Below are 11,650 nucleotides of genomic sequence, written 5' to 3'. Positions count from 1 at the left end.
CAGTCATATGAGGTATCTCGTATTATATTTTCAAATCTTACATTTAAAAAGAAGAATTTTAGGAATATCTAATTCAAAAAAATAATTGTATGTATTGTTTTAGAGTATATAAAAATCAAAATCGATTTAGCGTAAAAATATCAGTTTTCTTTAATTATTCTTTTGTTTTTCACATCGCTTTTGAAAATTTTTGTTACCCTCTCCCCCTCTAAAGAACCAACTAGATTCACTTTCCTCACAGAAGAGATACTGTTGAAGAAAATCAAAGCACTTTTACAGTTTATTGTCTTAAAAGATGATGACAGACAGTCAGACACAAAAAGAAGATGGTTTATGTGAGAGAACGCCATGGTTGTATAGTTGCATTACTTACAGACAAATCAGACATCGTTTCACCTGCCTTATATTAAGCTATTTTCTGAAGGGAATCCCTAATTAATTTATTTGTACCCTATGGACATTGAATCAGTCAGGATAGAACACATGGCTTCCCGTTTCCATAACAAGACCTGTACCATCCTGTTTCCCTAGTTATACATAAAGTCCTATTTCTTTCCGTCGTCGTGGTGCGTTAATTATGTTGCCTATCCGCCCCATTACATGCCGTTTATGCAACTTTGCCAACAAAAAAAATATAGGAGCAACATTGACCGAGTAGTCATTCGGTTCCGTCCGCTTTCTCAGGGGCGCACACTACCTACCTATAATACAATATTTATGATTGAAAAATTTTGAGTGGGATCGGAGAATACTACAATAGTTTATAAGTTGGCTAATATACTGTTTATGTTTACCGACAAAAATAAATATTTTCACATTCAGGCATAAAAAGTTGAAATAACATTTGTCAGCTAAAATATATTTTAAAACTACAGGACCAGTATCATCTATTGATATATAATAGGTTAATATAGTCGTATAGGTAGATTAATATACAATACGAGTTATATAATACTGCAGGGTATAGTGACTAAAGTGGGTGTTAATATTTTACGAATTACGATTAGATGTCTTATGTCCTAGATGGTTCACGTGCCAAACAAAATAGGTAGCTTGTAATTTTGCACGCCTATTATATTTATTATGTAAATATAATTGTCATAACTATGAACATAGGTCTAAAACAGGTTATTCAATAAAACATTGGACATATTGTTATGCATAATTATTTTTTATTGATAAAATGTAATTTAATAATAATTAAAATTTATGTTAAGACATAAATGTATAGACATGTAAAGGGAACGGATTTGAATGCAAATTACATTTTTTTCTGAATGTCCGAAGCACAAACTTCATTTCATACATCAAGGAATTAAATAATGTAACTTTTATTTTGCTTTTTTGACATTTATATGTTCTTAAATCACTTTTATATAGGTATGGATAAAATTTGATTAAAATTTAGTTAACATTTATTCTAAAAAAAAAAAAATATTCAGTATGGGGAATCAATTTTTTATATTGATTGAAGCGTACTATTTTGTAAGGTTTGTAAGGTTTGTGAGGTCAGAGTGGCAGCCGACAAAAAATTAACTGTGACACATCATGTGGGTAGTCGTAGAGAAAAACATTTACGTGCACTAGAAATTAAAAAAAAAAAAAGAAAAGTTATGTGTAAAAGCCATATGTTGTCTCCGTCTTAAAAGTAGGTATATATAACATAACAAATTTACGCTCAGCAGATCACGTTTAGCTCCGTTAGTTTAAAAATTGAAATGAACTGACCTATTATTAAACTTGAAGGTAAGAATATTATCTGTGTTTGTGTGCGGGTTTTTTTGATAGTTAAATTGTTTAGCAAGTTATGCGTATATAAGATGGCGTAAATTATAAATGTTCAAACCTTACTTAAAAACTGAATATATATATATATAATATATTTATCTATATAATTTATATAACTCACGTGATCTGCTGAGCGTATATTTACAATGTTCCATAGGTACTAGGACTTACGCTAATAACGAATGATGCCAATAATTGTATTTTTTGCAAAATATTATTTCCTCTCTACGATTTATTTGCATTTTTATTATTATATTTATACCTCACAGTGACCCTATATGGCTCACTGTTCGCTCCAAGCAATTAAATGCTTATCACCGGACGGTAATCTGCGCGACAGCGACATCTTCCCTCTTCGTCCGACCACTCCAACACTTTTCGTCCTACAGTTGTTCATTGTTAGATTATTATTATTATTATTATCGTGATTACTGATTAGTGTATTTTTCATCGGTAAAGCACGATTGAGCATAAAACGATTTAGCATAGAATATTTTATGCGATATTGCCAAATTCACGTTGCCAAAATTTTGTAATTTGTTATTTTCACGTATTATTACAACAATAAAATTATTATTATTTCTGAGGCGAGCCGTGAGCCGAGCCCCTCATCTTTATCGACAAAGTTATCAATTAATAAATTAGTTCCGGAGTACTATTCCGGACTACTATTGAGACTATTATTGATTTTATTATTTTCATAAGGCATAACTATTATTATTATTATTATTTCATTATTAGCAAAAAGATCTATATACTGTATTATAATGTGAATACTTTTGAGACTATTACTGATTTATAAATATTTTGAATAATGTTACTTGGTATATTACATATTGACTATGAAAACATGATATTTTTTTGCCGTGTTATATTTTGAATCATTATAATTATTTAAATAAATATTTTTGTATAATACAGTTCAAAATTGAAAATGGCAATGTTGTAGAGTTTTTTTATGCTCAATTGTGTTGGTTTTCTTTTGTATTTCAATTTCCTTTGATACGCCGACAATTTATGCTCAATCATGTCGCAAAAAAGGTGTTTTATGCTCAATCGTGTCTCAGCTATTTTTCATATTTATGATCTTTGTATTTATGGTATATCACCTAATCGCTTGTTGCGTCCAACGCCCTTATCATTATTGTTTTTTTTGTGTTGTTCGTTCGAAAGTATTCTTTTCCGCTAATATAGCGTAAAACGAATTATTATTATACTTTTATGATTATTGTACAATCAAATATGCGATCAATGCGACCAGAAATTATTATTGTGTGTTGTTAGTGCGACAATACCTGTCGCCGTTATTGTAACGGCAACATTTATACCTACTATTATTATAAAAATAAATATATGGTGTTACCATTCCTAAACCGTGAGTCAGTTCATTATATTATTATAATTATGTGGGATGACTTGGACCAGCCGTTTGTACGTATACTGTACAAAACAATACTACGACATCCACGTCCGCGTAAGTCCGCCAGCACCTCGGGGTGTGTGAGAGGCCGCCAAGGTCTTCAAGTTAAATGGTAGTGTCCACGTTGATTTTCTGTCTGAGTGCTCATCATCTCAGAATCTTCAGTAATCTTAGTTCCCAGAGAAATTTCACCTCAATTTCCTCCTAAAAATCAGTTGTCGTCGTGCACTTTAGGTTGCCTACCCGGGATAGTAGAAGGAAAATCAAATTGGTTTGTCATTTTGATTTTTACAGCGCTAACAAAACCACAACATTCCGTGTTCTCGAATAGCCTTTCGAGTGGTCCTTCAGCGTTTTAAATTTAATTTTAAATTCATGCTTACTGTTTACGCACAAGAATTCGAGCATAACAGCCGAAGGACCACTCGGTGAGTGATGCCCGAGAACAATTTTGTTTATGAGGAGGTTTTGACTTTGTCCTGTGTCACCTCTAACACCTACTATTGTAGCAGGTAGGCAACCAGAAGTGCTTTCGCCTGATGGTTGGTGGGTAAGCAATTCTACGCACGACGACGACAACGACGAGGACTGGAAAGAACTATCGAAGGAGTGAGGATGGTGCAGGCTAGTTATGGGGAGGGGGTCTCTGTGGCCGATTCGGTTTGGTGCAATGACCACAGAGCTCACAATAATAGGGATTATACTTAAGACTACCTTAACCCTACTGAAGTCTTGAGATGACCCACTGGACTGACGCTGTTGGCATACGTCGACCTGGACGGCCTCGGGCGGCCTCTCACACACCGTATGGACGGTGCTGGCGGACTTATGCGACAACTACTGATGGCACCGGTGTGGTCGCAGTAGCAGCATGACATCGACCTGACGACATAGGGCGGCGTCTCACACAACTGGAATACTAAAAGTATATTTATTTGTTGTCAGCTCATAGGTCTAAATGCATGAAAAATCCAATCGCTTAGAGCCGCCATCCACCTTAAAAATATTAAAGATTCATCATATACTATGTAGTCATTATTTTTTTAAAAGCATTTAAAGTTCAAATGTTGACAAAACTCGCCAAAATCTTTTTATAGTTCAAAAAATGATAACATTTTTAATTTAACTATACCTGTATAATATCAATATGTACTATAATACTTATATATAACGTTTATTTTGAGAAAAAAAGTAACTTATTAAGTTAAAAGTTAATTTAAAAAAAAATAACAAGTTAACTAACTTAATTTTAACTTTTAATTCGTTAATGCCCAGCCTTGCCCATGAAATAACTACCTACTATTATAGTATTATTATATAACCGTATAAATCGTAATATTGATAACAATTCAATTTTTTTCTTGACAGTTATAATAAAGGAAGGTCTTTTTTTCGTTTTGATTAAATTCCATGTAATCAAATTCATAATCATTGAAAATTCTCGAGTACAACATCATAATTATGATTCTGTATAATGATGGTAATTAATACTTATATATTATTCGTTTCGTTTTAGTTAATATAATTAAATGTTCATAAATAATTTTAGTAATAAAATATTAATAATTACAAAGTTTTACACTCGAATGCCTGAATATTTTAGTATTGAATTTAATTTATTCGAGTTTTGAGTGTTATGTATACAATTATAACGGTGGCTACCAAACCCGACAGGAAGACACAACCAAACCTAACATAAAGTATAATTTAAACACCTTCTCATGCGACGACTACACTATGGCGAGGATTGGTGGTGAAGTACATGGTACTCAGGACAATGCAAGTAAATCATGGGGAAGGGTGGCCCTGTGGTCGATCCGTTTTTAGTGGCTGGGTGCAATTACCACAGGGTACAATATTAATAGTTGGGTAATTTAATGACTAATTTAATGTACTAGGTATAATTATATACGGTAAAGCACGATTGAGCATAAAACAATCGAGCATAGACCTTTTTAGTAACACGATTGAACATAGAATATTTTATGCGATGTTGCCAAATTCACGTTGCCAAAATGTTGTAATTTATTATTTTCTTGTATTATTACAACAATAATTATTATATCTGAGGCGAGCCGTGAGCCGAGCCCCTCAGCTTTATCGACAATGTTATCAATTAATAAATTAGTTCGGAGTACTATTCCGGAATACTATTGAGACTATTTTTGACTTATAAATATTTTGATTTCATTATTTTTATAAGTCATAACTATTATTATTATTATTATTTCATTATTAGCAAACAGATCTATATACTGTATTATAATGTGACTACAACTATTGAGATTATTATTGATTTATAAATATTTTGCATAATGTGACTAGGTATATTACATATTGACTATGAATACATGACATTTTTTTGCTATGTTATATTTTGAATCGTTATAATTATTTAAATAAATATTTTTGTATAATACTAATACAGTTCAAAATTGAAAATGGCAATGTTGTAGAGTTTTTTTATGCTCAATTGTGTTGGTTTTCTTCTGTATTTCAATTTCCTTTAATACGCCGACAATTTATGCTCAATATCGTGTCGCAAAAAAAGGTGTTTTATGCTCAATCGTGTCTTAGCCTTTATACATATATTATACAGCTGGTCTCATGAGTTGATGGAAATTTGAGGATGACGCTGGTCTCGATGTCCTGGACGTCCTCTCACACAACGAACACGTTGCTGGCGGACTTACGCAACGATCCGTGATGTTGATTCATTAACGACGTGAGTTCTTGTCACAATGACAATACAAAATAATAATGAATTTTCTGGGTACATGGACCACACGGTACAGGTTTTACAATAATATTAATAATCACATAACTTTGTGTGTGTACCAAAAGGGTACTAAACCAAAAACGTAACAGACATAAAAATATGTGAGCTGCAATAGCGGAAACAAGACGATATAATATAATATGTGCAAAAAGCAATAATAATTTATAACAACAAGGGCGTTGGCCGCAAAAAATAAACAATACAAATCTTAACAAGTGATACGAATAAATGATAATATGAGGCAAACGTTGACCAATAGTCATTCACACAGAAAGCGAAAGCAAAGATAATAAATACACGTAACAATTACAATAATAATTTAAATAATTAATGGACGGAGTGGAGTATTGACGAGAAGGGAGATGTCGCCGTCGCGCAGAGTCGTGTCCCGCGATTAGCTAATAATTGCTTTGGCGAGAGCAGTTGTAGGTTGGTACTGTTAAGAACCACTTCCAATCATGTAATACTGTAGTAATATGCATAGCTATAATATGTATAATGTAGTATACCTACTAAGCGTTATTTATTATAATATAATATAATATTTCATTATGCGAAATAATTCCATGAACTAATCCCCCAGCGAGGACGGAAATGTCCTAACACAACCCCTTTGGTCTATATACAAACAGAAGCCGTGTCCTACGCTAGACGAGCAGTACAGTGCTGACTATCATCAATAAATTAGACAAAACGTCATATTAGAGCATACCATTTGTAAACTTTCCGAAATCATTCTTTAATAAAATCATCTTTTCCTGAAGTGATGTAATCTTTTCACAAAAAAGGACCGTTGCAAAACGTTATCAACATTTGAGTGCCGAAATTAGGTACGACTGTACGAGATCAATAATATAAATCCAGGTATTAATAATCATCAGATAAAATTATTTTGTGTTCAATTTATTCAAGTTAATATTAATAAAATAATGTATTAATGTTTAGGTGCTACCTTTATATAATTGTTTTAGTAAAAAATATATGCTTTTTGGCGATTAAATGGATACCAAAATTAAAATAAATATATTAATATAAGATATTGATCGATCAGAAATATAAGGAGAAATATTGTGCAGATGGGAACCAGCAAGCAGATTCGTTGAATGGCTAAAATTAACAACCAAAAATGTTCAAGTACTTTTAAGTCCGATTTTTTGTACCTATAGGCATAGGCGTGCTCAGACTTTTTTCACAGGGTATGCTACTATTTTTAAACATACCTAGCTCAAAACAAAAAATGACTTTCCAAAAACTCTTAATAGGTACTAGGTAAAATTAATAACTTGCCATATTTAGCGAAAAGAAATTAACATGCGTTTTATTTAGCTTATTTATTGGTTTTAGATATTTTAATTTGTAAAGTTTGTACTGTGATTTCATTCCAATGAAGTAACAGTATAGAAACCTACAGCCATTTGATCATATTATAATAATATAATAATGACAAAAAATTGTAATCTAATTAATCGAAATTCTTTTATTTTTTATAGTTGTAGGTAGTCCCCCCTGCACACGCCTATGCCTTTAGGTACACAATATATGCGACGTAAATATCATAAAACATAATATTGTCACCCGATCCACCGCTTATCCAGCCTACAACTGATCATACTACGGCAACATTCACTCTAAATCACGATATCATATTACTAAAATTAAAGCACGTTATTAATTATTTCTAGTCACGTAACAATGATTTATACAAATAATAAGATACCTATCAACAAAAAATTAGTGATATCCCAATAAAAACACTCCGCCAAACTCCGTGTAAAAAAACGCTAAGTAGATAAACGGCTCTAAAAGTTGTATAAATCAATTTATAGCTAAGTCTTTGAACTATAGATTTAATTTATGTTAAAATAGTCTGCTAAATAATATTGAACTTAGCTTGGCGACTTAAGTTAAAAATTTCAAAATTCTATTGCTTAATGAGTACATATAGTTGCTACAAATACTATATCATTGAATTATACAGTATAGTAATTATACAAATACTATATTGTATTACTAACCAAGTATTTTAAAGTCGCCAAGCTAAGTTAAATTATTTAACAGACTTTTTTATCATAAATGATATCTATAGTTCAAAGACTTAGCTATAAAATTATAATACAACTTTTAGAGCAATTTTTTAGACAGTTTATTATTTTTACATTGACTTTGGCGGAGTGTTTTTGTTGCAGGGATATATAAAATATATTGAATTTTAAATCACACCATCTTGTTAAACACGTAAATATACTTAAGATTATAAAAAACAAAATTCGGAAATACTATCGTAAGTTATTAAAATCATTATGTAAATCAAACTACTTTTACACGTCAAACATGGGCGGCTGCTCACTTGTCGGCTCTATGATTCATTATTTCTCGATAAAAAATAATTTTTTTGACTTCGGAATTTTACAAAAATATTTTTTTTATTATTTCGACCACAATAAATCAATAACCTTAATACTAAAAAAAAAAATTTGGTGTTGTGAGGTCCATTAATATATGAATATATTATAATATGATTTATGGTATAATGCAATGTATACCTACCTACATTAAATTATGTCTTTTGACTTGTACCAGTTGTACCTACAGTATAGTATTTTTAAAGGTTTATGTTTAACTTCGTATCTTGCCAGCTAGGTTGTCTGTCTGTATGTTTGTCCACGCTATTTCTCGAAAACGGCTAAACCTACAGAAATAAACTAAATATAATATTCCGAATTAGGATAAGCTTTAATCTATTGAACATGACCAAGAGCTTTTTCTAAAATTTGGTTGATGGCCGCCGCAGCTCATTACGCGCGACGTGCATCATTCACTGAGGCGGCGGGGCGGGGTTCGTATTACCATCCTCCGAATGACAGTGTAGTCAAATATTCATATTGACTGTTGACTGCTTAACGTTCATTTAGTAGTCCAAAACTCCAAACTAAACAGTCACTTTATCTAAAAATTAGATTTACAAATAAATTGGTTATTTTGAATTTTTCCAGAAACAATTTAATACAAATATAGGTATACAATTTCTAATTTAAAATTGTCAGTGTATATATATAAAAAAAAAAAAATGTTAAATTATTGACTAGAACAAAAGTTATTTCATTTGTCAGGTTTTGCTGTTACATTCTATATAATATACATATTATATTATATTATACCTAACTTATAAAATATGATGTGATTATATTTATAATAAATTGTAATATATTACAAATTTTTAGTACCAAGTGCATTTAATTAATTCAACAAAAATGCAAAAGATATTTTGATTAATTTCAATACCACGAAATGGGTAATATACGAGTATTTATTTTATATTGATACAATTATAACTGATAGGTACCTATAGTAACCTACAATTCCCTCTGATGTAGAATCTAAGACATACGTTATCTACTTAGATATACCAAATTATAACACATTTAATAAAATTGATTATGAGTTTATGACTTCAGACTAATTTAATTATATACTTTATATATCTATATAATATTATAATTTATAATAGTGCAAAGTATCCATGTTTCAACTTTTAGTGTTTTACCTTATAAAGTTATCTATAGGGCTATAATAGAACCTTAGTGCAATAGGAACCTAGTTGTAAAAGGTACGTGTCATAATGTAGTTGACTCTAAGTGATTTGCTTAGAAATAAGATATGGGCCACTGAATTCATGTTTCAAATAATTTTATTTTATAATTTACAAATAAAAACCATATAGTTAAATAGGTAATAAAAATATGAAAACCACAATAAAAACAAAATTTAAAAATAAATAAAACTGTTTCTGTCATTCTGTCTCTGGCATGAAATTGAAAATAAATAAACTACACCTTTACGCATTAAATGAAATCACAACAAAAAATATACATAGAAATGTAAAAACATTCATTGAAAAACAAATCTTAATAAAATCTACACAATATATTATAAAAATTACAAAAATTATCCTATATTATAAAAAAAATGTCATGAACATGACGTTGAGAAACCAAATAAATCAATTTTTAACTGAACACACACAATTAAATATTATACTGGGTGATTATTTTATCATTTAACACTCATTATTTAAAAAATATTTTAGGTTTAGAAGAGCAGACTGGAGTAGAACAAGGTTACTCCATAAAATGTTGGTCCAATACACCGCTCATTATAACTTTAAAAATTTGTATGCACTAACATTGGTTCATAATAAAATAATCACCTAGTGTATATTTATCAAAGGTAAAAATTAAATTACAGTATTAACAGAATAACTGTGCGGATTTTATTATACATCCATATTTAAACATATATTTTAACTAATCTATAATTTGTTATAATATAATGATTTATTATGATCATATTTATATGAATAAAATATAATCTATAAATATTTAAAATTAAAATGGATTCAAAGTAGTGTATTTGTATAGATTTAACTAAACCACACAACTAGCGATAATACATTTGTTTATTAAAGATTATTTAATGTACATAATAATTAATTTAAAATTTAAAAGTTAAAAGAAATCAAAATTTGACTATTATTCTGTTATGAATGTTTATGAGACTCATCATTTATAATTCCTAATTTTTGGCTGTTTTTCTTTTCATAATTCAACTGTAAATAGATTAATTAAAATATATAAGTAGGTACCTAATAATATTGTTATCACATTTTTCCTTTACTAATGGCTCAAAGATAAAATTTTTTATAACTCAGTGGAGCATTTGAGTTAGTTTTATGGTGTGGTAGAAATTGAAAACCTTTACTACAGGGTATTAACCTTATTAATGAGCATTTTGAAAATGTATTTTTTATAAAGCTGTATAACTTCAGATCACAGGGATGATTATTTGTCTGCATTAATCTGTATTATACAACTACAAACCCCCATATATCTCAGCTACTCAAGTAAATAAATTATTCAATGCAGGACTAAATTTAAAATATATATTGTAACTATTTAAGTTAAATTGTAAATATTTTTAACAAAATATATTAACTGCTTACTTTTTATTTGAGATGTGTGGGAACATGTTGGCATTCATAGGTATTCCATACCATTAATGTCCAATATATACAACACATTTAATATTTATTGAGTTTAGTATTAGGGCTAAGAACTGCACACTCAGTACATTTACTCGAATTCGGACTTTATTTTGTAGTCTAAAAATATATTAGGCGTACACTATACAGTTCAAATTAATGTTACATTACCTACCACTTGTGACTTGTATTTTTTTAAAATCATTTCTTAACATTTGTTCCCTTATTTGTACCACTAGGAGTATATTACATGCTTCAGTATACTTTAGTATTCGAATCCAACATTTTAAAATTTTTTTAGAATTTTCAATCAACTGTTTTTATTGGTTTGGAAGCATATTACAGTACAAGGTTGTGTTGTATTCTACATTGACACCTTAAAATAAACAGATTCTTAAATTATAATGGATTATAAAATAATTTATAACATTACAAATCATCATTATATAATATTATGTGCAAATTATTATGGCATAATTTTTTTAGCATTGCAGCATTAATTTTATAATGACGTACAGATACGCCATCCTATTGTTAATATTGGAAGCTACTAATTGCTGTCAGCCGATAGGTTGGCTGTATCTGTTCACATTGCACTTATTGCAAGCAGATAATATAACAAACA

The 11,650-nt window shown here is 29.8% G+C and overlaps 1 long non-coding RNA gene across 6 annotated transcripts in view; it reads right to left on the bottom strand.

Annotated features, from left to right (window-relative positions):
• Window positions 1-1,155: 1,155 nt before the first annotated feature.
• Window positions 1,156-11,650, bottom strand: part of LOC100575333 — a 15,261-nt gene continuing 4,766 nt past the window's right edge. For 2 of the 6 annotated variants that reach the window (XR_003838908.1, XR_001678749.2), the window contains exons 3-5: window positions 10,987-11,401; window positions 8,535-8,933; window positions 2,936-4,204 (exon numbers count right to left, since the gene is read on the bottom strand). This is a non-coding gene — a long non-coding RNA (uncharacterized LOC100575333). Of the gene's footprint in view, window positions 1,584-1,959; window positions 2,172-2,935; window positions 4,205-8,534; window positions 8,934-10,986; window positions 11,402-11,650 lie in introns of those variants that run through there. The other 4 variants (XR_003838906.1, XR_001678748.2, XR_003838905.1 and 1 more) reach the window with 4 other exon arrangements.

This window comes from Acyrthosiphon pisum, chromosome X, assembly GCF_005508785.2.
Source record: "Acyrthosiphon pisum isolate AL4f chromosome X, pea_aphid_22Mar2018_4r6ur, whole genome shotgun sequence".
NCBI lineage: Eukaryota > Metazoa > Arthropoda > Insecta > Hemiptera > Aphididae > Acyrthosiphon > Acyrthosiphon pisum.
Note: the sequence above shows the minus strand (reverse complement) of the source record. Positions and strands in the feature narration are given on the sequence as shown.